Source organism: Ictidomys tridecemlineatus, chromosome 12 (genome assembly GCF_052094955.1).
Source record: "Ictidomys tridecemlineatus isolate mIctTri1 chromosome 12, mIctTri1.hap1, whole genome shotgun sequence".
Taxonomy (NCBI): domain Eukaryota; kingdom Metazoa; phylum Chordata; class Mammalia; order Rodentia; family Sciuridae; genus Ictidomys; species Ictidomys tridecemlineatus.
This window is the reverse complement of record NC_135488.1, coordinates 40,900,921-40,909,883: the sequence shown is the minus strand read 5'-3', so window position 1 is coordinate 40,909,883 and position 8,963 is coordinate 40,900,921. Positions and strand designations below refer to the sequence as shown.

The window sequence follows — 8,963 nt, the reverse complement described above, 5'->3', positions numbered from 1 at the left end:
GACCGCCCCGGCGGCTCCAGGGGACAGGCAGCCGGGACCGAGGCTCCAGGGCGACGGCAGAGTCCTCCGGGTCCCCCCTCGTGTGGGCGCCTAGAACGGGGCCGCTCCGGGCAGCGCACCTTCTCCTGTCAGGGACCCCGGGAGCCGGACCCTCCATCCGGGACCTCCAGTCCCGCGGGCGCTACTTCCGGGCTCCTCCCCCTCGGAGCTCCCCGCGACAGCGGCTCAAAGTTCCCGCCCTGCACAGGCCCCGCCCCCGTCTCCCTGGCGACGGCTCCGCTGCGCTTCCGGGTCCACCTCTGCAGGCGGAGGGCCTGACCCTAGGCGCCCCGCCTGCCGGGCTGTCAGCTCAGCTGCTGACCTAACGTGAGACAGCAACTAACTAGCCTCCTCACCTGTCCCCAACTTCCTAGGAGTGAGGCCTGCGGCTGCCCCTCGTGGCCCAGGGACCGTGTGGACGGGGCCCTGGATGCTGGAGTTTCCCATGGGAAATGGCTTCTCAGCCAGGGGGACGGGACTGCTGCCCAGGAAGACAGGGGCCCTGGGAAGGAGCCTGCCACTCTCCTTGCTTTGAGTGACCGCCTCCAAGGGCCTCCTGGACTGGCAGCTGCTGACGAGGGCTTTCCTGGGCAAATGTTGTGAGTCTGGCCCAGCCTCAGGTCTGGAAGTGGGACCTTCCTTCAAGCAGGCACGACACTCAGGGTAGCACTGCCCTGTGGTGGCCCTGTGCAGTCAGCGATGTGGTAGAAAACAGTCTCTCCCGGGGTGCTGGGACTAAGCACCTAAGAGAAACCACACCAAAAGAAAGCCCAGGACCCTCGCTGCCCAGGCTGCCCATGAGGTTGCCCTTGGAGCCCCTGGAGCTGCCGCTGTGCCCTGATGGGCCCTCCAGTTCCCCAAGCAGCCTTCCAGCTGAAGTCCCAAAGAGTTTGCTGTCACCCCAGACCTTCCATTAGTGTTCCCCATACAATCCCATAACTAAGGTCACCTGGAAAGATAACTCAGCGAAGAGGCAGCACACGATGTGCATCAAATAGATGGTAGCTAATGATATCAGTTAAAGAAAGTGTCAGTTTAAAGAGAAAGACTACTGGAGATGTCTATCATCTAGTCTTGCTCTTCTACAGTATGTAGCATCCCTAGTGTTTGTGGTTGGTTCATGGATAACAGATGTAGTAGGATGTACAGTCAGTGAGGTTGGGTACTTCTGTTTAATAGTTTGGTATAATTATAATGTTTATTTTCCTTTAATATGGTTGAAGAAACACAGTAGCTCTGATTGCTGCTGGCAGAATTTGCCACTACAGTAGGAGGCAGCCTGAAGACAAAATTGCTAAGAGGAAAAAGGCAGGACAGAGACACCACAGAGGAATGAAGATGGAGTCCAGGTCCATCTATGAGCAGTGAGCCAAATTCATTTTGGTAAGTGAGTCAGAATTGGGATTTTCTGTTTAACAGTGTACAGAATAATTGGGAAAGAAGGGTTTTCCAACTTAAAAAAAAAATCTCTCCATAGTGAGACACCTTGAGAAAATCCTATTAAACTGTACATTTTACCGTGTGTACAATGAGCAACTTCTCTATGGGACTAGAAAAAATAATCTTAGTTATTTAAAAAAATTAAGTCCTAAGAGCCACCAAAATTTTTAACATTTTTATAATAGAAAATACTATTAAATAAAAGTGGATGAATGGTTTTCCAGACAGTATTCAAAGCCTGAGATGGAAAGAGAAATTCCTCCTGTCTCTTCTCACAAGTAAATTGCCCTTTGTTCTACTGATGTAGAAAAAGATCAAGAGACCATAACTCAAGATCACTAATCAATGTTTTCCAGGTTTTGAGAAACATTAGAACTAAAACATCAAGGATATTTTTTTCTATTAATAAAAAGGACATTTTATCATTTTTCCCTTCTAGTGTGGGATCTGGGTATTGTTTTTGACATGTCTCTTCAGGTTTCCGTATTGGAACATTGCTTCAGCCTTTCTTGGTCTTTTATGTAATGAATATTTGAAGAGTGCAGCCCTCATGTTTTTTCAGTTGACTTACAGTAAAATGAACTTTTCTTTTGGCTTGCAGTTCTTTGAGTTTCCATATACATTGAGACTCATGCAACTAGCAGCACAATCAGATTATAGAAAAAGTTTTGTTCATCCTCAAAATTCCTCCACATTACTCTGCTATAGCCACACTCCTGTCTCATACCTCATTCTGGTGTACAAGATCTCTTCTTCATCACTATAGCTTGGAACTTTTAGGAACATCCTATAAATTGAAACAGTATATAAACTTTTGAGACTGGCTTCTTTCTCTCAGCATAATGCCTTTGAGATTCATCTAAACTGTTTCCTTCATCAATAATTTGTTCCTTCTTATTGCTGAGTATTTGTTGTATGGATGTATCACAATTTGTTCATTCATACAACAAATAAAAGACATTTGGGGTTGTTTCTAGTTTTGGGTGATTATGAAGAGAGGCATCTAAACATTCATGTACAGATTTTTGTGTGAACATAAGTTCTTAATTCTAGGATAAATAGATAAGAGTGAGATTTGCTGGATTCTATGGTGGGTATATGTTTGTCTTTTGAAAAACTGCCAAACTGTTCATCCTGATCTCTACCCAAAAGGCTACTAGAAGGAAATTATCTCTTTCTGGGGACAGCTGCATTTAGTTACCAATGCTTGAACAAGGTGCACAGACCATGAGATGAAGGAGGCAATTAATAACCTATTTATGTTGATTTTGATGGAAGTTACATCAATGGTCCATAACACTAGATGCTGACAGATGTCAGGGAACATTGAAGGTCCATGAAAGTCTTGATTATCAGCCCATGTGGAGTAGATTTGGGGGAAAAAAAAGTGTAACATGATCAGATTGCAATACCAAATATATGCCACATATAGTTTTAGAGGTCATAGACTTCAGTTGACAGATTAAACTTAAATGATTGTACCATAACCTGAAAAAGTATATATAAAAAAAGTACTGGTCATCACCAAAAGTAATGGTGATGATTAAACACCACCAGTTGTCTGGAAGGTGCCCAAAGTCTGAAGTCAACAGTCGGCCAGAAGAAAATTATAGCAACTTTGAGCAGGCACCATAGTCTGGCCTTCATTGGCAGCCTCTGCAGAAATGTGGAGTCCTTCCATTTGTTCTGGGAGACTTCTTGTCATTTCTGGGTTTGATGATAGATCCAGGCAGCAAGAGAGTAGCAGCCAGGCAGTGTAGACTCAGTGGGCACCTTGATTCTGGCTAGTCTCATCAGAGAGTGGGCCCTTCCTATGGGTTCCTACCTGATGGTCTTGGACAGTTTAATTACTGTGATTTCTTTCTGTAGTCACAGGTATGAATGAAGGGATGTCTTTAATCTGACAGACTTTAGTTTTCATAGTTGTAGACCAAATGTCTAGACCAGTTCAATACTTAGAAAACAGGTAAGGAAGTTCATCAGAGAATACTGGCCATAGCTCTGTGAAGGGCTTTGGATTCTCTCTGCTGAGTAGACGTATCACATATGGTTTTGGTTTGGCAGAACTGGCACTGAGGTGGAAAAGTTACTGTAGTCCAGTGTGATTTGAGAACCTCCTCGAGTTAGTGAAATGACTCACTTAGCTGCCTGGGATGTCTGGTTTTCAGCAGAGAGATGCCTCATTTTAGTATTAAGTACAGTGCTTGTGGGGCCAGGCAGCTGTGTTCTTGAATATTCCATTTTGTTTCACATATTGTCACTCAGAGTCTGAGTGGAGCCATCCAAAATGGGAATCACCTTGTGGAGATTCACAAGGCCTTTATAAGTCAGGTATTCAATTTGGATAAGAGCCCGATGGAAAACTGGAAGTTGCTTTTCTAAAGTGATGGACCTAGTATCCATACCAGGGAATACCAGGCAGAAACTCCCTCCCTTCACCAGAGTTCCTCATCAACAAAATCCTCAGTTACGGAAATATATGTCTCAAAGTGTTTGTGAGGGGTGTGGAGAGCCCAAAGTACTGAGTGGCCAGAGCTATGCCACTTGCGGTGAAGCCTGTTGGATTGTACCTCACTCCAAAGATACTAATTTAAGGGGCGGCCAGTAATAAAGGACCAACTGGGATCTCAGATGGATCGATATTGTCTTCAGCTCCCCAAGAGCTTAACAACATCTTTGAGATCCCTTTTGGTGGTAGTAAGGGGCAAATAGACCCCAGTCTTTCCTTGACTGCTAGAGTGATTAAACAGTGTGTTAGTCAACATAGCATCAAGAAACTTTGCTTGGTATCAGGCCTAGAGATTCTGCTGCAGTTTACCAGCCAGCCTCAGTGGCATTCAGGGCTTCTGACTTGCCAATGTACAGCACACCATCTCCATGGTGAATGTTTTGGACTTTTTTTTTTTTTAAGAGAGAGAGAGAGAGCGTTTTTAATATTTATTTATTTTTTTATTTTTTTATTTATTTATTTTTAGTTTTCGGCGCACACAACAGCTTTGTTTGTACGTGGTGCTGAGGATCGAACCCGGGCCGCACGCATGCCAGGAGAGCGCACTACCGCTTGAGCCACATCCCCAGCCCAAATGTTTTGGACTTTTGAGGAAACAGGCATTTGCACTGAATCCTGACTCACCCATTGGCACTGATAGGACAAAAAAGTACAAGTGCATAATCTAGAGGTTCCTCTATAACATGCAGATACAGGAAAACAACATAGCAACATGAAGTCAACCTAGGGCCCTCTCACAAGGTCACTTCAGCTTCTCTCCTCCACTGCAAACCCATGCTGACACTGTAGAATTTGGGTTTTCCATTCCCACAAGAAATCAGGTATGCTGTTTAGATGTCTTTCCAACAGTCCTGAAAATTTGAATCCTTGATTCTTCAAGTTTTCTTCCATATCCAGATGGGAGCATATGGAATTCTAGTCTTCCTTCAGAAAGTCAAACCTCTGCCCCAAACCTCAATCTTCTTTTTAAAGCAGAGGAACAGAGCACATGGAGGAGGAAAGATGGGTTCATGGTGCAGAGGGAGAGAATGGCTCCATGCTGGTCACAAGGCATGATGTTACATTTCGTTTAGAGCTGAGTGGTGACTGCTTGAGGCAGAATCAAATGAACTTCTTGAGTTCCTGACCTATGAAAAGCCCTACTATGCTCATGGCTAGCACCGTGTGTTTCAGTTGTATAACATCTTGAAAAGGTTGTCCACATGAAAACCTGAGAGTTCCTCTGCTTGAAAGATGATCAGAAAGGTGAGAATTCCATGAAAAATTGCTTTTAACCACTTGTATCCTGTGACCTTAGTAAATTTTAAACTTACTTGTCAGGTGTAAGAGGATTTATTTCGGAGGTTCTTCCTTAGGGTGGTTTTTTGTTGGTTTTGTTTTTCCATTCTACCTGGTTTCTTATGGGGATGGAAAAGCCGAATCCAACTGACAGATCAGGAAGGGTCTACCATGACCTTGTGGGAGCATCCTTTCAGTTGACTCAGTGTCCTTTGCCTTATTGATTTTCCTGTGTCTGATAGTGATATAGTTAATCGTGTCCTCTGTGAAGAGGGACAGTTGTACTTTTTCCTTCCAATGGGGATGCTTTACTTCTTTTCTCTTTTTTATCCCAGATTTAGACTTCTGATATTGAGCTGAATGGGAGTGTGAGTGCATATTCTCGTGTTGAGCTGATCTGTGGAGAGAAGCAGTCTTTCACCATTGAGTGGGATGTTAGTTGTAGGTTTGTTGTGGCTGCTCTTTATAAAACCTCTGAATCTGCCACTTAATCATCATTATGTCCATAGTGTGAACATTAAATGCAAGTCTAAGGAAGTAAAGAGAAGACTTTCCTCAGTTCATTGCACTTCAGCAAGTGCTTCTCATTTTGTCATATCCCCTTTGGCTCACTAAGTGACCCACTCCTGCTTTAGGTACTCTTAGGTGATATTTTCATTTCACTTATGTCTTATAAGTGTGGCTCCAAAAGTTATGTTCTTGTTTGTTTAGGCCCTTGTTCCACTGTGGTAACATGTCCAAGGAGATGGCATACCTTCCATTAACCTATCTCTGTATCCATGTATCTGTCGTTACATCCAACCATCTCTCTTCTCTATCCCAGACGTCTCCACATCCATGTATATCCATCATCTGTTTCAACGATTGACAATATGTCAGCAAATTTTTTTACTTCTATTTATATTTGCTACTCCTCTAAGTTTCCATATTATTTAGAAATAAGTGCAAGACAGTAAACGAATGGTAAATGAATGGAACTGGAGACCAACATACTAAGTGAAATAAGCCAATCCCCAAAACCAAAGGCAGAATGTTCTCTCTGATATTCAGATGTGGACTCATAAGACCCTCAAAAACAATAGAATAGAGGAAGGCACTTTTGAAAAAGACCTCTTAAAAACCTTTCAAAATCAGAGCTTTTAGGAGAATTGGGAGGAGAAGGCAGTGGGTAAGTGTCGTCTGTCGGGCAATTGGTGGAGTGGTTAATTCCAAAATTTCTGAAGCTGCATCAGGCTCAATAAGTGCTCCTCCAGGCTGCAGTTAGAGATCACATTGCCTTTAACTAATTGTGGGTATAGGCCCTCCTTTGAGGTTGGGACGTCAGTATGAATACTGGGGCCAGAGACAGTTCAGTTCTCGCTACCAAAACAGGCACAGAGTCTCACATTCTGAAAGCAAGTTCCTAGCTACATTCTGCTGTTCTCTTACCAGGGCTGTGGCTCTGCATTTATCCAGTTTTCCAATGTGGATGACACAGAGGCTTCAGTATACTGTCTAGAAATAATTCTTATTTGTAAAATTGAGTAGGTAATGCAAAATCATCGTACATTGTTAGTAGTAAGGGAAGAACTAAGAACAACAACACTAAATAACTACCAAGGAAACAGCTAATATAGGAAGCCATATATCTTAAATTCTCTTTAGTATTCCCAGAAATGATTGAGGCTATATAATACCCTCAAATATTGTGGGCTACTCTGAAAAAGAAGTACTAAAATAATAAGAAATGATTCTTCAAAATTAAAACAGAATAGAAAAAAAAACCTTAAATGAGTTATAAATAGTCTAGATGTGGCCAAATTCAAAATATGCTACAAATTAAAGTCCCAGCACTTAGTTCAGAAAGACAAATTGTTGAAAATTATGGAGCAGAAGTTAGGAGACATTTGTTTTTTCTTTCAGTAAATATTTTGAATGCTTATTAGTGGCTCCTGCCCTCAAAAAGTATAATTTAGTAAAGAGTAAGAAATAAAACATTACAAAATGAGTATATCAATGGAATTATGATAATTTTCTATAAGGTACAAGTACAAAGAGTTATAATGTTAATAATAATTGCAATGTACATGATTTTAAACTGTGCCTACAACTATTCTCAGTGAAAGCTTCAATATATTAGCTTATTTAATCTGTAGCATGATCCTATGAGGTAGATTCTCTTCATGAGGATGTCAAGAACTGTGAAGGGTCTGGATTTTGCTTTACTTACAAACTACCAAGTTGTAGGAAACCTGGCAAAAGATGTGAGATTTCTGCGTCAGAGACAAAGGACTTTATTACTCAAGGCACAGCATGTGTCATAGATTTCAGATTCACAAATACACATGCCATGGTCTTGTGCCATAGCTAAGGAACACTGAGCTCAGGAAACCAAATCTTCTATATTGGCTCCAGCACACCTTCTGTCTTCCTGAGGGGAGATACCATCATTATCATATGGATGATAAACAAAGCCACTCCTTATGCTAGAAGCAAAATAAAGAAAGTGTTCTATACAAATATTCTTAAAAACATAACGTGGAGCAAAGATGTACAGAAATGAGAGTGACCCTTACGGAATTATCTCCCAACAGAAAACGGGAAGCACAGAGAGACTGAATGATGGTCTTAGGCCCCAAGTGAAGAAGTACCAGAGCCAAGATCCAAAGCAGTCTACATAGACCATACTCTTCACCAGGGGTTGTCAACCCTGGCCTGTTTTTTTATGACTAATGAATCAAGAATGGTTTTCTGATTCATAAAGGACTGTAAAAAAACCAAATGATATATGATAGGGATTGAATGAGGCCAACAGACATTAAAATATTTATATAAAATCCTTGCCAACCTGTGCACTTAAGTGGAGCTCCTGGCTACCCCTCAAATGGTTAGAGCAGTGTGTGTGTGTGTGTGTGTGTGTGTGTGTGTGTGTGTGTGTGTGTGCAGGGTCTATTCTGTGTTTGAGGGAGTGCAAATAAAGAAGGCATGAAGTGAAAATTGAATCAGGCCTTGAAAGTGAAGAGGAGCTGAGTAAAGAGAGAAGAGCAAGCAGATTGCACAAGGAAAAAAGTTTCTCTGAATGAAGAAAAAACAATTTTAGACCAAAGCTCAGAAATTACAGCCACCACCCACACTTATTCATACTTCATACCCAATGTGCTTGTTGTCCCTGAGTGTTCTGCACTGAGCCAGTACATGGTTCAGGAGGAATAGATATGGGACAAAGTCTTCTGGGGCAAGTGGCAGAAATGTGGCCACTTCAACCACTGCACTCAGACCAGAAGCCTTGGAGTCCTTCTTGATTCCTGTCTTTTTCCTTGCTCTACAATATATAGGACTAATCCTAAAATAGCTGCTGAAACCAACTGCTAAGTCTTTCCCTGCACACTACTGCAGTCCAGCCACAGTTAGGAGAGCCCCCTGAACGGATCTGTTTTCACACCACCTGCTCACTTTGTCTTCCATGCTGCCATCAATGTGATATGTTTACAACTCAAGTCACATGATGTCATTCTCCTGTCCCAAACCTATGAATGTTTCTCAAAACATGTAAAAGTTCCTTGTGTTCCTGCCCACTTCTTCAGCCTCATTCGTTAGCTTTTCTACTGTTATTCACTTAAGTTTCTCAAGTTCACCTCCTTGGAGATACATTCTCTGATGGACCTCATCCCTACGATTCTGTAGACTGAACACTGCTTTATTTTCTCCAAGATAACCC

General features: G+C 42.3%; 1 long non-coding RNA gene across 1 annotated transcript; it reads left to right on the top strand.

Moving 5' to 3' along the window:
* The first annotated feature begins 288 nt into the window (after nucleotides 1–288).
* On the top strand, nucleotides 289–5,517 carry LOC144369578 (uncharacterized). Its single transcript, XR_013429363.1, has 3 exons — nucleotides 289–638; nucleotides 1,263–1,422; nucleotides 4,455–5,517. It is a non-coding gene; the product is annotated as an uncharacterized LOC144369578 (long non-coding RNA).
* The last annotated feature ends 3,446 nt before the right edge of the window (nucleotides 5,518–8,963 follow it).